The sequence below is a fragment of the Lonchura striata genome, chromosome 12 (assembly GCF_050655825.1).
Source record: "Lonchura striata isolate lonStrDom1 chromosome 12, ASM5065582v1, whole genome shotgun sequence".
Classification (NCBI taxonomy): domain Eukaryota; kingdom Metazoa; phylum Chordata; class Aves; order Passeriformes; family Estrildidae; genus Lonchura; species Lonchura striata.
This window is the reverse complement of record NC_140714.1, coordinates 14,621,127-14,637,371: the sequence shown is the minus strand read 5'-3', so window position 1 is coordinate 14,637,371 and position 16,245 is coordinate 14,621,127. Positions and strand designations below refer to the sequence as shown.

General features: G+C 56.9%; 1 long non-coding RNA gene across 1 annotated transcript in view; it reads left to right on the top strand.

Annotated features, from left to right (window-relative positions):
• The first annotated feature begins 2,116 nt into the window (after positions 1–2,116).
• Positions 2,117–16,245, top strand: part of LOC146766255 (uncharacterized) — a 32,026-nt gene continuing 17,897 nt past the window's right edge. Inside the window, exons 1-2 of the long non-coding RNA XR_014958162.1 lie at positions 2,117–2,950; positions 3,049–3,111. This is a non-coding gene — a long non-coding RNA (uncharacterized LOC146766255). The remainder of the gene's footprint in view (positions 2,951–3,048; positions 3,112–16,245) is intronic.

Below are 16,245 nucleotides of genomic sequence, written 5' to 3'. Positions count from 1 at the left end.
GGGGAAATGGGATCCCCGCCTGGGGACGGTATCAAAGACACATGCAAAAAGGGAAATAAAAGACCAACCCCCCCGTTCCTCATGCCCGTCCCTGCTCCAAACAAAGGCAAACCTGGGCATAGCAGCACACACCTGAAACACAAGCCCCTGAGACCCCAAGCCCCCTGAGACCCCAGGCCGGCTGAGGGGCCCCCAGCCCCGCGGGACCGCCGGGAACCAGCACCACACACAGACCTGAGTGACAGAGATGCCCAAACCGAGACACGGGGCCCGTGATCAAAATCATGCCGGGAGAAAAACCCGCCCTGAGGAAAGCAGCTCCGTGGAGGTAGCTGTGTCAGACCGCCAGTGCCCCCCAGCCGTGGGCCATCCCAACACCGCCCTGCCGGGGTGGTGGCAGGTATTTATTGGGGCGAGCGGCTGTCCCCCCGCGCTGGGGACCGCGGCTCTAGGGCGGCAGGGGCTGCCATTGGCTCCCGCGCCACCCGGGCAGCATCGCTCTCCAGGGGCTCGCTCTGCCAGGGCCAACTTTACAAGGGAAGCAATTTTTTTTTTTTTTTTCCCCTGCTGAAACAAAGACGAGGGCTCGAGTGAGCGAGAGCACGGATGAGAAAACAGGAGGAGGGGGGAGAGTGGGCTGGGAAAAAAAAAAAGTCCACACAAACCCACGGATCTTGAAACAAGAGGGAAGGATAAAAAAGAAACCAGAGGCTGCAGAGGTAGACGTGGAGATGGGAGGATGAAAAATTGCGGAGGGAAGAGGCGGCAGCCGGGAAAGGAGCAGGGAGCTCAGCCGTGTCATATGTATCACATCCCCGGAGAGCCACCGGCCACCCGGACAGCCCGCTGAGGCCACCCGGGACGATGCAGTGAACCTACAGGCAGTCAGCCTCTCGCGGCCCGGGGCTCTGCGGGGAGAGGAGACAAGGGCTCGGCCCCTCCGGACATGCCTCCTGCCTCCCAGGGTGCTCCCTGCTCGAGTGGGCTCTCGCCCAGGCGCCCCCGGCCCCACCAAGGTGGCCGAGCAGTGACCGCTGGGGAAATGGGGGGGCCACAGCGAGCGGCCGAGGGGTCCCCCCGAGGTGTCCCTCCCCTGGATCCACCTGCCGCCAGGCAGCCGGCGCCCGACCCACGCCCACGCCAGCCCCTGGCATCCGCCGGCCTCGCTCTCCGTGGGCACCCGAGAAGCCCCATCACCCTGGGCGGTCCCCAGGACCACCGATCCTCCATGCCGGAGCCTTTCCACCCCGGCCGGCCAGGCAGACGCCTCCCTCCCGGCAGGATCCAACCCCGGCTCCGGCCCAGCGCCCCCGGCCAGCGGCAGCAGCGGGGATACCCCCGCTCCGGGCTCCGCCGCTCCCATCCCCGGGCCGGTACCGGCCGGGCAGGACCCGGCGCCGCTCCCCGCCGGTCCAGCCGAACCGCGGCTGGCGCACCTGCCCCGCCGCCCGCTCCTGCCCCGCGCCGAGCTCCCCCTGGAGCGGCGGCGCTGCCCGTGCCGCTGCCGGTGTCGCTCCTACCTGCGCGGCGCCGCCGTGCCCGTCTGCAGCCGCCGCCGACTCGCGCTGCCGCGGGGGCGGGCAGCGGCAAGGGGGGAGCGCCCCCTCCCCGCCCCCGGCCCTGCCCGGCACCGGCCCCCAGTCCGGCCGGGGCTCCCGCCCCCTCGCCGCCTCCCCTGCCTCCCTCCCCGCACCGCCCCAATCCCCTCGGGACCCCCCACTCCCGCGGTGAGCCCAGCCCGGGATGGGGACACAGCCCGCCATGGGGTCACGGCCCAGATGTGGGCCCGGGAGGGAGAGGCACCGGCAGCCCGGGACAGGGATGCCCACCCTGGGAAACAGACCAAAACATCTCAGGCTGGATGCAGCACCGTCACCGTCCTCTTTCCCGTTCGCTTCCCTCTGAGCAGTGGCAGGTCCCGGGAAGGGGCTGTGCCTGTCCCCACACACACGGCAAATGGGGTGCTGCAGGTGCCTGCTGCCCTGGCGATGCAGCTCTGGGCCCTGAGGTGTACTCAGGTCCTGCAAACCACACACATATGAACACCCCTCCGTGTCCTCCACCTGGCTACTGCCACCTCTGCCAAACGCTCCAGGCAAGGTGGCTGTCACCCACCATCCTGGGTGACACCAACTCAAAGGGAACACTGGGGTGGGTGGTGCACCCCATCCACATACACACATCCCCTTTGATGCCTCACAGCTGATTTGGCTCCCTCTTCATCTCTGAGGGCTGCCACCAAGGTGGCAGAAAAATCCAAGGGGAAAGTGCAGATGTCACCCAGGCTTGGTCCCATTCATCCCCTGCTCACTCCCAGCCCCACAGTGCTGCTGGCTGGAGCGTGGCACAGATGCCAGGCTCTGAACCATGGTGGCAGAGGTGGCCATGGGGCTTGCCCTGGAAAAGGGGATGGGAGTGTGTGAGATTTGTGTCCCACCAGTACCAACTCCCCAGGACAGCTTCAGGCTCTACCTTAGCACCCTGGATTCACCCAAGCTGCCCTGCCCCTCAAACCCCCTGTCCCAACCCATGCTATTCCTCTAGCATTAATAAAGCTATTAATTAGTAGATTGGAGATATGGCTCAGAAATGCCACTTTGGAGCGAGCTGGAAGTGCTGCAATTGGGATCACAGCGATAAGGAGGTTCAAGGAGGCAGAAGATAAGTTAATGCCAGGGCCAGTGTTTAATACAGGCAATTCCTGCCCAGGCCACTTCTGGAGCCCCGTGCACACGGAGCACAGGCCCGCAAAGCAAAGCGGTGCGAGATGCGCTGGGTGTCGGGAGAGCAGCGGCAGCGGGGGGAGCGGAGCCGCGGCTGCCGCGCCGCACAGAGCCGCCTTTCATTACAAAGGGCCGGGAAGCGGCTCGGAGCTGCCAGCAGCACTGACACGATGCAAGAAGGGATTTTTCAGGCTGATGCAGCAACAAAGGCAGTTAAATCTAGCCAGGTAAGAGGCTTTCGAGGTTAGCTGGCTGTTCCCACAGCACAGTCTTTCTTTTTTTTCTTTCTTTTTTTTCTCCCCTCTCTTTCCTCCTCCTTTTCTAGGGGGAATTATTTTTGGTAATCCATGTGTTGCTGCTCGTTGGGCGCTGGAGCAGAAGTAAGCAGGTAAGCGGCACTTTTATCTCCAGCCCAGCCTCCCACCACGGCCAGGATTCCAGTGAGGGGCTCTGAGCTCAAAGAAAAGCAGCAAGGCTGGGCCAAGGCAGCTGGAGCGGCACTAAGCTCACAGCAGCTGGGAATTCCTTCTCTTTTTTCCATTGAAACGATGGCAGTGGGAAGCTACCTGGAGAGGAGCAGCTTCCACAACAAGTGCCCGCTGCACTGCTGGAGCTGTGTGTGCTAAAGCATCACTGGGTGGTTTGGGGTGCTGGTCCCTCACTGCCTGGCCCTTCTGGCAGGGCAGAGGGGTGCTGGGCATGGGAAATCTACTCGTGACACACACGCCCATCCTAGGGCAGGAGGATGCTTCTATCACTGGCTCTGCAGGGAATCCAGGTGGTTCAGGCATCTCAGTGGAACATTGTGGAGACAGATCAGGATGAAGCCCAGACCCTAGAGCCTGTTGCAGGCCAGGAGGATGATTCTGAAGAGATTTGTGTTTCTGGAGATCTGCATACCAGCCCCAGTGCTCCCTAGGGAAACACCCTGGGCTGCCCCGGGCAGCCACCTTCCTTCCCACCAGTCCTGCCAGCTGGAGGATGCTCCAGTGGCCCTGACTCATCACCTCCTGCCCATGCTTCACTTCAGCAGGTGGGATGTGACACGACCCCGGAGGCTGCAATGAGCCATGCAGGCGAAGGCAGCACTGGCTCAGCGAGCTGTGCTGCTGTGCAGGGACCCACGGCCCCTTGCCATGCCAGGCTCACAGCCATGACGGGGTGGCCACAACTCATCTCCCTGATGGAGCTCATCGTCTCATCCTTCTTCTGGTGGCAGCTCCTCAGACATCAGCCTGTTGAATCCAGAAAGGCCCTGTGTTGATCCAGCTGGGGCAATGATGTTGTTGCTCCATTCCCTCACGATGCCTTTGAGTCACCCTGGGCCATGTGCCATGATGGTGCCATGCAATGCTGGCTGCTTCCTTGTGCCCACACTGCGCTCTGGTTAATGGTGCAGCCATCAGCACTGAGGTGCCCAGCACCCTGCCCAGAGACCTGAACCCTGCCTTGGTGTGGGGTGAAGTCAGTGGAAAATCCCTCTTCCTCCCCATCATTCTCCTCTTCTCCCTGCCCAGCCAGCGTCCACTGCTGCAACAAGATTAAACCAATTGCACCATTATTTGTTTCATATTTAATAAGGGTTTGAGGAGCAGATCTCCCAGCAAACCCCTGCTATCAATCAAACCTGCACAGAGTCCCCCTTCGTGCCCGCCTTTCCAAGAAGAAAGAAAACAAAATTGGTTTAATTTATTATTCATTTGTTCATTAAGTCTGTATTAACCAGATATATTATAAAGGAAAACAGGACTGCACCTTTTGATCAGCAAACCCTCTGCTCATGAATATCCATGAGGCTCCCCCCTACCCCAGCACCTCTCCTGTGTGTGGAGCGAGCCGATGGAGGGTGTCAGTGGTGGATGCTGGCACCAGGCTGGGTCCTGGCACACCACAGGGCTGGGAAGCTGCTCTGAGCTCTCTCTGCATGCAGAGCATTGGGGATCAGCTGTGCCATCCCATGGCACTCCAGAGCTCAGGCCACTTGTGAGTGCCCACAGCTGGGAGGGACAGGCCAAGCCCTGCTGGGTGCAGGAGGCTGTGGGGACATGCTGGGGGGCACTGGGGTGATGGGCTCCCCTCCCTTCCTGCCTGGGGCTGAGCAGGAAGGCGAGCAGGTGGTGTTTCTGCGGCGTGAAAAAGCAGCATATGTCCCTGCATCCCTGGCGCGTGGCGGCGCCGCCGGTGCCCGCGACTCCCCCGATGCTGCGGGGAGGCACAGAGGGACCCTGGGGTGCCAGTGATACCCTGCAGGACAGCACAGGACTGCAGCAGCATGAATCCCTGCTCCCTGGGGCACCCTCCATGAACCTCTTGGTCCATCCTAAGGAGGATGGGCCAGGGTAGGATCGGAACGCCAGGATGTGTTGCAGGGACTGGCTGGCACCCAGTCATAAAGCTCATGATGACATTCACCCAGAGCCAGCAGCATCTCGGGCAGCAGCAGAGTGTGGAGAGCCACGTCCCAGCCCAGCAGGATCCCAGCCCTGCCCAGGAGCTGTTGCACCCTGCAGCAGCAGTGGGCGTACACAGAGAAATGCCACATCTGCATGGATGTCCATGCACCCATGCAGTCCAGCCAGACCTGAAAATAGGTTGGTTTAAAAAATGCATCACTTTGAAGTTATGTAAATGAAAGGCAGTGGCAAACAGAGCATGCTGGCAAAAGGGTTTCCAATTTTTTTTTTTTCCTCCTCGCCAGCTTCCTCCAGTTAAAATTGGGTTGCAATTCATTAATAAAGGAACAGTTGTACTGAATAAGCTCCCGTGCTTAAATCAGGACAGAGAAGCGTAATTAACCCAGCTCCAGTCTGATGTGATGGAAGAGGAAAATGCTCTTCTGTTTTGGTCCCTTCCCTTAAAAGCCCGCTGCGTTCTCCCGGCCTCTTGGGAACGGAGCTGAGCTTCTTATTTAAAAATGAAGCTCGCAGCCTGACAGAGAGGGTTCATGTATATATATATAAAAGCTGTCATGATGATATTTTATTCATACCCCTCTTCCCCTTCCCTTTGCTTGGAAAATCCAGGAGCAGCCAGCAGGCAGTGTGGAGAGAGAGAAAGCAAGAATCCCCTTTTAAAAGTAAATTACAGATGCAAGTCACATTAGTTGAAGCCCTCGAGGCGGCAGATTCCTGAGTACCAGGGCTGGCCCCGCGGCTTGGGCAGCCCGGAGCTGGCACAGCAGCTTCCCACCCCGAACGCCACCCGTGAGCGAGCAGGAGGCACAGGCGGGGGGACCCCCACTCGTTTGTACAAGCTGGAGATTTGTCCTCGCTCCTCTAAACGGAGCGACCACCGAAATTACAGCCTGATTAAGGGCCACAAAGGGCTCCCACTGGCAGATCCTAGCGGTGGGATTCAGCCCATTATCCTGGGCTCAAGGTGAGGGGATGCCTTCTCCGCCATTATCCTGGGGCTGAATTTCCACCTTTCCCCGCAGTTTGTCTGGATGAGCCAGACGCTGTCCGGCCACCATCGAACCGGCACGTGGCTCTGCATGTTGATGGAGCATCCCTGCGGCTCGGCTCTGCCTGGCCATGCTCCCCCCTTCCTCCGCCGCCGCTTCCTCACCTGCTGTAAAACAGCTGGCTGGGTGGCACGGGAAGGCAAACCGGATTTTGGGTGGTCTTTGGGTGGGGAAGAGCTGCCCACAAGGGTGCTGGATTTGTTGTGCAGGGCAGGGAGTCTGGTGAAGCACAGCAGGTCTATTGAAACTGGGAGCGCTGCAGGACTGGCTTGATGTGAGAGGCAGATGCTGAATTCCACACGGGACCAACCACAGACCCACCAACTCCTCCTCTGCCCCTGCTGAAGCTACGCTGTGTCACCTCTCACTGTCCCTGTGTCACCTGGGGTGAGGCGAGGTGAATGCCCAGAGGGATGCAGCCGGTCAGAGCCAGCGCTGTGGGAGCACCCCCAGAGGAGCAGCCCTGCGATGGGGACAGGCAGAAGCACCTCTGCAATGGGGAGGTGCAGCAGCACCCCTGTGCCACAGGGCTGCCCCCTTACCCCTGGGTATGGAGCTGGAGCAGGGGTGGCATTGCTCCCACACTCCCCCCACTCCATCAGGGACCTCCCTGGGGACCTTCTCCATGTTTCTTCTGCTTCACTCCCAATGCCTGCCCATGTCCACCCCTTGTACCTCTACCCTAAGGGATTTTGAGGCTTTAAAAGTTTTATTAAAAACTAACAGGTTGGTTCCCAGAGCACAGGGATGCTGGACCCTGCCATGAACCCACAATACAACCCCCTGAGTGGCTGGGTACTGGTGTGGAGGGAATAGGGGCATTGCCAGGGTTCATCCTGCCCTGCCACATACCAGCATGCCTGGGCAAACTGAATCCCTGGGGATGAAGGAGATCTGGGTGATGCCAGCCAGCCTTTTTGTAGCAGAGTTGTTTCTGGTGAGGAGGAAAAAAAAAGAAAAATGAGTGTTTGTTTCTTTCTGAGAAGATTGCTCTCTGCACGCTCCTTGTATTTAGTTATTATTAAAGGGTTGTTTTGCTGTCAGTGAAAGCCTGCAATTACAGGCTCTCTCTTCTTTTCCTGGCTGTCACTATTCCCCATGAAAGCATTGCCCACAATTTTAGCATTTCTGCATTTCAACGTACAGAAAAAGAAATTGGGATTTGGGCTGACACTTTCCATGTGCGCACGGCTGGTTTCAAGCTCCTCTGATTGTCCCCCCACCAAAAAAAACATCATTTTGGGGGTCAGACCAGAGCACAATGTAGCTGTGCACTAGCAGAGGCTCTTTGGTCTTTGCCCCCTTGCTTGTTCTGCCCATAACCAGGCAAAAAGCTCACAGGAATCCTACCAATGCCAATGCTGTGCTCAGGAAGCCAACACCACCTCACACCCTTCTCCCATAAGTGTGCTGTGCAGAAAAAAAAGATGCTGTTTTCACTGAAGATCCTTATAAATTTCCCTTGGTCAAATAATTCATGGCTGATGGCTGGAAACACACTTGGTGCCCTGTATCTGTCTGTGCCAGCTCTGCATTGTGCCTGCCACACCATAAATCCCTTCCCCAACCCCATGAAACATGGGATATGCCCAGCCAGAACCAGCATCCATGTGGAGCCAGCGATGCAGCAGATGGGGCAGACTTGGCTCTGCTGGACCCCAAATCCTCAACATTCCTAGAGGAATTCCCCCAAAGTTCATGGGGACACTTCTCCTCTCTCCAAACCCTCCTCCCTGACTGTATCACCACTAATCTAATGTGGCTAATTTTAAACGAAGCTGCCCTCCCTTGACATGCATCTCCCCGTGGCATTGAAATTAAATGTAGGCTGTAATTTGGCATTTGAGAAGCGAAAGGGATGGTGGCCCTAAGGGAAAAGATAACAGCTTGGCTGTTTGTGTTAAATAGCTGTCTGCGAGCTTCAAACTGCAGCCGGAGATTCAGCTCACCGCGGGCAGGCTGCCAGCCCCGGCCTGCTTTTGGCTACAGCTCCTTCACAGCAGGAAGCTCAGAGGGGGGATCTCAGCCCTGACCCCCCTCACTGCATCTCACAGGGCATCTGCTTGTTCCCCACCCTCCGTGGCTTCTGCTAAAACTGTCTCGCAGGCTCCTTGCTCCAGCTCCAGGGGCCGTGGGCACCAGGAAAGCAGCAGGGATGGATGCACAGCCCCAGGCAAGGAGAAGTGCAGTCCTCTGGGGCATTCTGAACGTGGCATGGGGCAGCACGGCCTGGCAGGGCATCCCAATTCCATGGTGCACCTTGTGAGGTGGTGGCAGCCCATCAGGGACATCCCTGCCAAGTGCTGCACCAGTGTGGATTTGCAGCTGGCCATGCTGGGATTTGGCCTCAGCAAGGCACAGAGGTCTCTAGACTGGCTCCAGATCCCAGCTCTCCTTGCAAGTGAAAACTCTCTGCCACCTGAATACTTTGCTTTAAATAAAAGTTTGCTTCGCTCAAATCCAATGTTTCTCTTGGCCTGAAACAAAAATGAATTTTAATTTCAAGCTCGTTCTTTTTTTTTTTTTTTTTTTTAATGGATGCTGTTAATAAAAGGGAGACTTTGAGATAGCAATTTCCAGCAGCAGAACATGCCTGTTTTGGGGGCAGTTTGTTTTAAACTGGAAAAACTTGCCAAGGCAGTGGGAATTTGCCTGGGCTCCTGGGTTCCCCCTATCACCTGTGCAGGGGACACTGGGGCAGGCAGGGCATGAAGAGGCAGATGTCCCCGTGGCCAGGGCCAGCTGCAATCCAGGGATGGGGCTCCCTGATGGGATGGGCACCTGGTGCACCCCACAGCCCTTCTCCTTCCCAGCCCAGCCACCTCCATCCCTCTGCCCTCCTCCTTGCCCGCACCCAGCTACCATTTCCCAGGAGCTGCTCGTCTCTCTCAGCCCTTTGTACCGCTTGTCTCCATCCTCCCCTTTGTTTAGCATTTTAATTATTTTAATTACCTTGTTTGCCAGCTTATCGCGGCGCTCAAACCCATCTGTGTGCGAGCGAGCAGACACAGACTTTTATCTGCAGCCCGCCGTCAGCCCCATTAGCATTTTTTACTCCGGCTTTGGTGGAGGAAAGGAGAAATTAGCATTTCTGCCTGGGCCGGTGGGGCTGGCACGGTCGTCCCTCGCCTTGCAGGGTCACTTCATTCTTCCCAGAAGAATGGGACTAATTTATCTCTCCCCCCCTCCTTGTATCCATTTCAAATGAGAGATTAATATAATGACAAACCTAAAGCCCAAGCAGGGTTTTCCCTCTCCAGGGAGGCAGGCAGTGGTGCTCAGGTGAGGTGGATGCTGTCCCCAGGGAGCACCCTTGGGTCACCAGGAGCAAGGTGTCTTCGGGGAAAAGCTTCTTTCTGTTGAATTTGGATGCTAAAATGCTGCTTGGTGGCAGATACAGGGCTCAAAGGCAGGGATGCTGGACCCAGCTGCGAGTGGGAGGGGATGGGGACATGGCTGGGGTTGCAGGCTTGGTTAAAACAGCAATGCTGCTGCAGTGGCAGGTGCCTTCCAGGAGGGCTGCATGGCTGGAGCCCCTCACTCTCCTTTAGGGACAAATGAGGGATCTCACTGCTGGAAACCCTCTCCCAGCATCCTTTTAGCAGTACTTAAATGCTCCCCCCAAAGAGGCCCAACCAACAATAAACCTGTATCAGCTCACCTTCAAATGCACTTCAGTGCCCTATTTTCTCTGTACAACAACAAATTAACAGCTCCAGTTTTGGGAATGACTGCCAGTCCCCCCAGCAGGGCTCCCCTGAGTGACCCAAGACCCCTTTTTACTGCAGCAAAGCCTTGCTGTAATCCAGCTGTGAGCTGCTCCTGGAGCCCTGCCCGTGGGGAGGGGGTGTAGTGAGGGCAAGGCTGGGTGAGCAGTGGTCCCCTACAGAAAGCTGGGTTGCCAGAGGTGTACATGGATACCCAGCTGTGCCATGGTGTGAGCAAGGTGGAAAACATCCCATGGAGTTGGGCTGGGCAGCCAGGAGCTCCTCCTCACACAGGACATCTGTAGGAACAGGACACCTCATGGAGAAAGAGCACCCTGTGGAGACAAGATGTTCATGGAGAGAGAGAGGATATGTATCCAGGACAGGATAATCCTTGGGGAGAGGATGTTCCTTAGGCACGGGACCTCAATTTAGGACAGGGTGTTCTTTGGGAATAGGACCCCATCCATGACAGGACATCCCTTGGGAACAGGATCCCCTGTTCCAGGATAAGAATGCCTCTCTGGGACAAGAGTCCCATCCAGAGCAGGATGTCCCTTTGGGACAGAAATCCCCTTAAGCACAGACAGGATGCCCTCAGAGGCCAGGCCTTTTGCTGCCAGGATCCTCAGATCCCCCACAACATCTGCTTCTAAACCCTCCTTTAAACACTCAGCACACTTCAGTGTATGAATAAAGGGTCTCACACTTCTGATTAGGGTCACCAGGAGAAATGGAGTGAATTAACCAAATTCCAGAGCAGAAAAAAATCTCCTAAAAGCCTGCACACCTTTCCTGCACCAAGCAAAGTCCTTTAAGACCCAGGAAAGGCAATAAAAGCCAATTCAGTGTTTCCAAATCTGTTAAACAAAGGAGTCGGGGACAAAAGGATCCATCAGCCCAGAGAGTCTTGAGGGAGACATACAGGGACAGTGGCCCCAGCAGCCAGGGACTCACCATGTCTCTCCACCACAGCCTGCCTTGGAAAAGCAACAGGCCAGGGTTTTGCTGAGGTCTGGGCGTCAGAACTTAACAAGGAAGAAATTCAGAAGAGAAACTTTACTGAAATAGCTTTAGGAAATCATCTCACCAAAGGGATGGGATGAAGAACAAAGGAAGGCGGAGGGACCAAACCCAAGGGAAGGGAATACCAGGATATGGCACCGTTCATTGAATCTGCTAAGGTGATGAGGAGGAGGAAGGACTGCCCGACTGCCTCAGCACAGCCCAGTGCCACTTGCTGGCAAGGCCAGACGTGGCTGTGTGCTGTTGGTGGTGCTATTGAAGGGCAGGTGAAAGAGCACCAGCCCCACAGTGCCCAGCCATGCCATGCTGTGGGAGACAGCCACTTCCTTCACAAGCACGTCCTCAGCTCCGTGCTCCACGCTGCTGGAAAGCATGGCAGATTCAATCTATAATTCACAGGGATATCCATCTGGGGAGCGGCCTGACAAGCCTGGGAGAGCAGCACTGCCCTCCTGGCTCCTGCTCTTCTTTTAATTTAAAAATTCTTTATATTGAGGCATGGTATGAATAAGGGCCAGTGGCAGGCACCATCTCCTCCCTACCCTGTCACTGCCTCCTTGCCTTGCCACAGCAGGTCCTGCCAGCCTCCCCAGGACAGTTTGGAGGTGTTGACTCCCACACCTTTAACTCAGATGCTCGGGACAGGCTTTCTTAGGAAGCCCCCAGAGATGCTGCAGCTACCAGGGCCGGGCTGGATGATGCTGGTTGCTGTGGAAACAGCAGGGCCGGATCCAGGGACCGCAGCATTTTCCCCGCACCTGGGACCAGCTCCTCTCACCTAGTTTGCAGCTGGAGAGCACAGGATGCAGGAGAGCTGTTCTGGTGGCACTGGGCTGCTCCCAGCCTCAGTCTGCTCCCATCCCATTTTCCCCAGGGATCAATGGGATTACCCCATCACCCTGTGTATGTTGTGCACAGGGTGTTTCATTGCATGGGGCTCCCTGGGGTGGAACAATGCTTTGGACCTGGGGCTATCACCTCTCCTCCAGCTACCTGGGGGCCAAATCCAGCCATCCCCCAGGATCTGCATGGCACAGCCTGGCAGCTCCAGGCCACCACATCCCAGGAAACACTTTTTCACCAGCACCATGACTTCACTCAACCAGTGCACCACCACAGGCTCTCCTAAATGTCACCCAGACCTGCGGGAGCTGGGACACAGTGGGACAAGCCACACAGCATAGCCAAATCCTGCCATCAGCCAGGCAGGGGCCACTGTGTGCCAGGCTGCCAGCCACCCCAGGCTCATCCCTGCTCCACTCACAAGCAGCTCAGCTTGTTATAGGAATGCAGGGATGATGGAGTATCCTCCTGGAGTAGAGGAAGCCAGGTAAACCTCTCCATCCATCAGGGCCCCCACTTTCTGCTAAGCACATTAGGGGATAATTAAGTAAAAATAGGCCTTCCGACCAGTGTAGCTCATTAAGGGCTAATTAAGTTAATTAGTGCCAGGTGTGGATTGCAGCGCTTGCGCGTGTGGCTGTTGTTTGCTGTAATTGCATTTTCTCAGCAGCTTCCTCCGCCAGGCTGGAGAGCTGCCAACAAGGAAGGGATTCAGTGCCCGCTGTTGGTGCAACACGGGGCAGCTGATGGGCACCCGGCGATGGCACCGCACCAGGGACAGTTAACCCTTCTGTCCCCGTGCCCCCGAGCGGCTCTCCCACCCCAAAGCCAGGGCCTGACCGTGGGGCAGCAGGTGCTGTCCCTGTTGGTGTGCTCCTCCTGCCTGCATGCAGGAGATGGACAAGAGCTTGTGCCACAGCAGTCCCCAAAAGCAGCCAGGAAGGCAGGGGACAGCCTCCCTGGGACCCAGCACCGAGACCAAGACCTCTGGAGGTGTGTGAAGGTGATAGGCAGGGATGAAGGGCAGGGATGGAGCAGCAAAGACAGCCGTGTATGCTGGTCATTTTGGTGCTGAAAGATGAAAGAGGCATGGTGGAGAAAATGGTGGGGAGGAAGAGAAAAAGGCAAGAAGGAAGCATGAGAGGGTGAGGAGAGAGATGCTGGGCTCTGATCTCTGCTTCCCGCACCTGGGAGCAATTAGAGCTACTCTGCCTGTGCCCCGCAGAGACACTGAAGGGATGAAGATGTGACAAAGACCAGGCTATTTTTTGCTGAGGTTACTGTCACTAATAAATGGAAACTCTCCCTTGACACGTGTTCCTGTTCCTTCCAGCGTCTGGGCATTTTGCATCCTCCTCCAAGCACAGCCTTGCCGGTAGCAGCCTCACTTGGAGCTGACCCACACTCCCTCCAGGGAGGCGAGACTCATAAACAATTCTGTGAAATACAGCTGAAAGGCATTGAGGGGATGGAGAGGCTGTGCAGGCACCCCATCCCTCTCCCCACGCCATGAATCAACCTCCAGTGAGGCAGGAGCAAGGCAGACAGCTCCATCCACAACCCGGGATAGAGGCTGGGGAGCACAGCCAGCATTCTGGGGGGCTGCCTTTCCTGTGGCCTCTATCCAATGGAGAGTTCCTGCTGCCTGTACCACTATGACAAGCCAGATGGGGAAAAGGGAGATGAAGGGGAGGCAGGAAGAGAGCTGGGTCCTTGCATCCCCACTGTGATCTCTCAGCACTGAGATAATTGTCTGCTGGTGACAGCTGAGGTCAGGCATGACAGATACCTTGGGAAGAGCTCCTGCCTCCAAGACCTCCCTGCAGCAGCCCAGTTCAATACTGGAGTTGAGAGGTAATTTTCCCAATCTTCCCTAGCACAGGCTGTCTCTGGGTGAATCCAGATTCAGGCAATGAGCCTTCCATCATCCCTGCCTTCAAAGGGCACAGGCCCATCAAACAGCTCCACAAGTGGGCTGTGATCCCTGGGGAGGGATAGGGAGCAGTTGGGTACCCAGCCTGAAGGCTTGGAGCTCCCATGGGGTGTGATGAGAGCACCCAGGCAGGAGCAGGAGCAGTGCCCACCTGGGGGTCAGCGGGGTGCAGATAGATCTGCCTCTGCCCTCTGTCCTCCCATGACCAAAGGAGGCTTTTCACCTTCCTCTCCCTGCTCCTTGCCACCCCTTCCTGATGCACTTAGGGAGCACCAGGCAACTCCACTTCATCTGCCATGGGAAAGGGGCTGGGGCTGGGGGCTCCTGCAGCCCCCTCGGGTGGCTGGGAGGCCGGTGGGCACATCCTGGGGCTGGTAACTCATTCCCCATTCCCCCTGCGCTGGCCTCGCTGCAGTGGGACTTGGCTCACCTGTCCCCTGCTGCAGTGCTGAGAGTGGGGCAGGGCAGGAGAGCTGAATGCTGGGCATGGAGGGGCCAGGATTAGACATGGAGCCTGATGCCACCGGCTTGGCACCTGCAGTGGAGAGCATGTGCCCGGGCAGGGAAGCAGGCGGGCAGCGCTCCGCGGCGGCTCTGCAGCACCCTCGGCTCCGTCTCCCCGGTGCCGGGGAGGCTGACAGGATCATTACAGCCGCTATCTGGGCTCACGGGCTCATCCCTCTCCCTTTCGCCTTTTGCATAATGGATAGGCTGTGAGTAATGGGAAATGGCAGCCCAGCCGCGCTTGCTGGCAGCCCCTTAATGAAGAATATGGAAATCTCATCAGTCCAATCAGGCCAGCAAATGAAACTGCTTTCCCCCGCCGATGTGAGCAGAAGGCTAACGACCCGCGCTCCCCGGCTCCATCCCGCTCCCAGGAAGCCCCCCCCTTCCCTTTTCCATGTTGACAAGTGAGCTGTGAACTTCATTTTTTCTGGCAAGCAGAGCCCCAGCTCATCTTCCCTGCTCCCCTTCCCCAGGCTTGGGCCAGCAGGTAAATCTGTCCTGAGCCTTCCTCTTGCTCCTCAAAGGCATCACTTCTCACTCATGCTATAGTCACCAGCTGGGTAGCACCATCTGCAGGTGTCACCCATACCCAGCTCCTGGTCCTCCCTTGCATCCTCCTGCTGCGCCTGAGCCTCCCAGCACCAGCTTTGCCACAGCTGCAGGTGCAAGTCAGTATTCCGTGGTGGGGATGTGGGACATGTGTGGTCCCCCAGCTGCAGTCACCTGTGTCCCTATGAGCACTGAGGTCTGTTAGGCTCATGTCCATAGAATCCCAGCACAGCTGATCTTCGTGGACTTGTGTCTTCTCCTGGAGTGACACCTGCAAAGAGCTACAGTGTGAAGAAACCAGTTTCCTCTCTTGTCTGCCTTGTCCATCAGCCACAGCCCTGAGCCTGGTATAGAGCACAGGTCTATCTCCACTCACCTCCTGCAGCATGCACCATCTCCGAGTGAGACTTTCAGTCATGATGCCTGCATAGTGACACCCCTAGTTGTGCCAGAACTGGAACAACTTCCAAGAAACTTTAACCCCCAGCCACACAGGGGCCACCCTGCTAGGAGCTGGCACCAGCACCCTCCACTCCAAACCCATCCCACTTTAGTGTCATCTGCTGACTTGGTGATGTACCTTTTGTCTCCTCCTCCCCATAAGCACTGTCCTGGTCCTGAGCAGCCTAGAAGTGCCTCCACTTCAGGTCCCACAGGTTTTGCTGTTGCTCTGGGCTTCTGAGCTGTTGTCTCCACGGAGCTATGAAACACTGTCAACTTAGCTACCATGGTGGCCTAGAACTTTGACTTGTGTGCCTGAGAAAGCCTGACTTTGTCCATAGTGGGGCACAAGACGTGGTCAGTGCTGGGATCTCAGTCTGCACTGACTGGGATCTATACAAGGATGGTCACTTTGGATAAGGACCTGAGGGATGCAGGTTCAGCTCTGCCTCAGACCCACTGCATAGGCTGTTTGCCCCAGATCTGCACCAAGACTTCATAGCTGGACTTACCAAGTCCAAAATGTGGCAAAAGCTGGATGTTTGCACAGCAGCTCACACCAGCAGGTCCTGACCTCCTGGGCAGCATCCTCTGGCCTTTGCAACACTTCAGGCAGGGGAGAGCAGCAGTATCCTCCCCTGCATCTGTCTGCTCCATGGGCAAAGGCAGGAGGCTGGCAGGGAAACAGCCGCTCGCTGGTTTGGGGGAATGTTTAATTACTGGCTTTCACAGCCAGTGTGTAGCTCCTAAACTGACGGTGTGCCTCGGCCGTGAATTTGCCCAGAAACACCGAGGTGGTGTAGGCTTTAATAAAATCCCCAGCTATGTGTGCACCCAGGGCATTCAGCCATGCATAAATACCTTCTGTAGCATATGCTTGTGCTACAGCAGAGGATGCTAACTCAGGGCTGGAGGAAACCATTCGTTTGCACGAGTTATAAGATCATATCTGGAAACAGCTCCAGCAAGCCAAGATCGGCGCAGCAGCGGAGCTGGCGCTGGTCCCCGGCGCGGGCTGTTTGCACACACCAGTAATGATGTGAACGAGCGGCT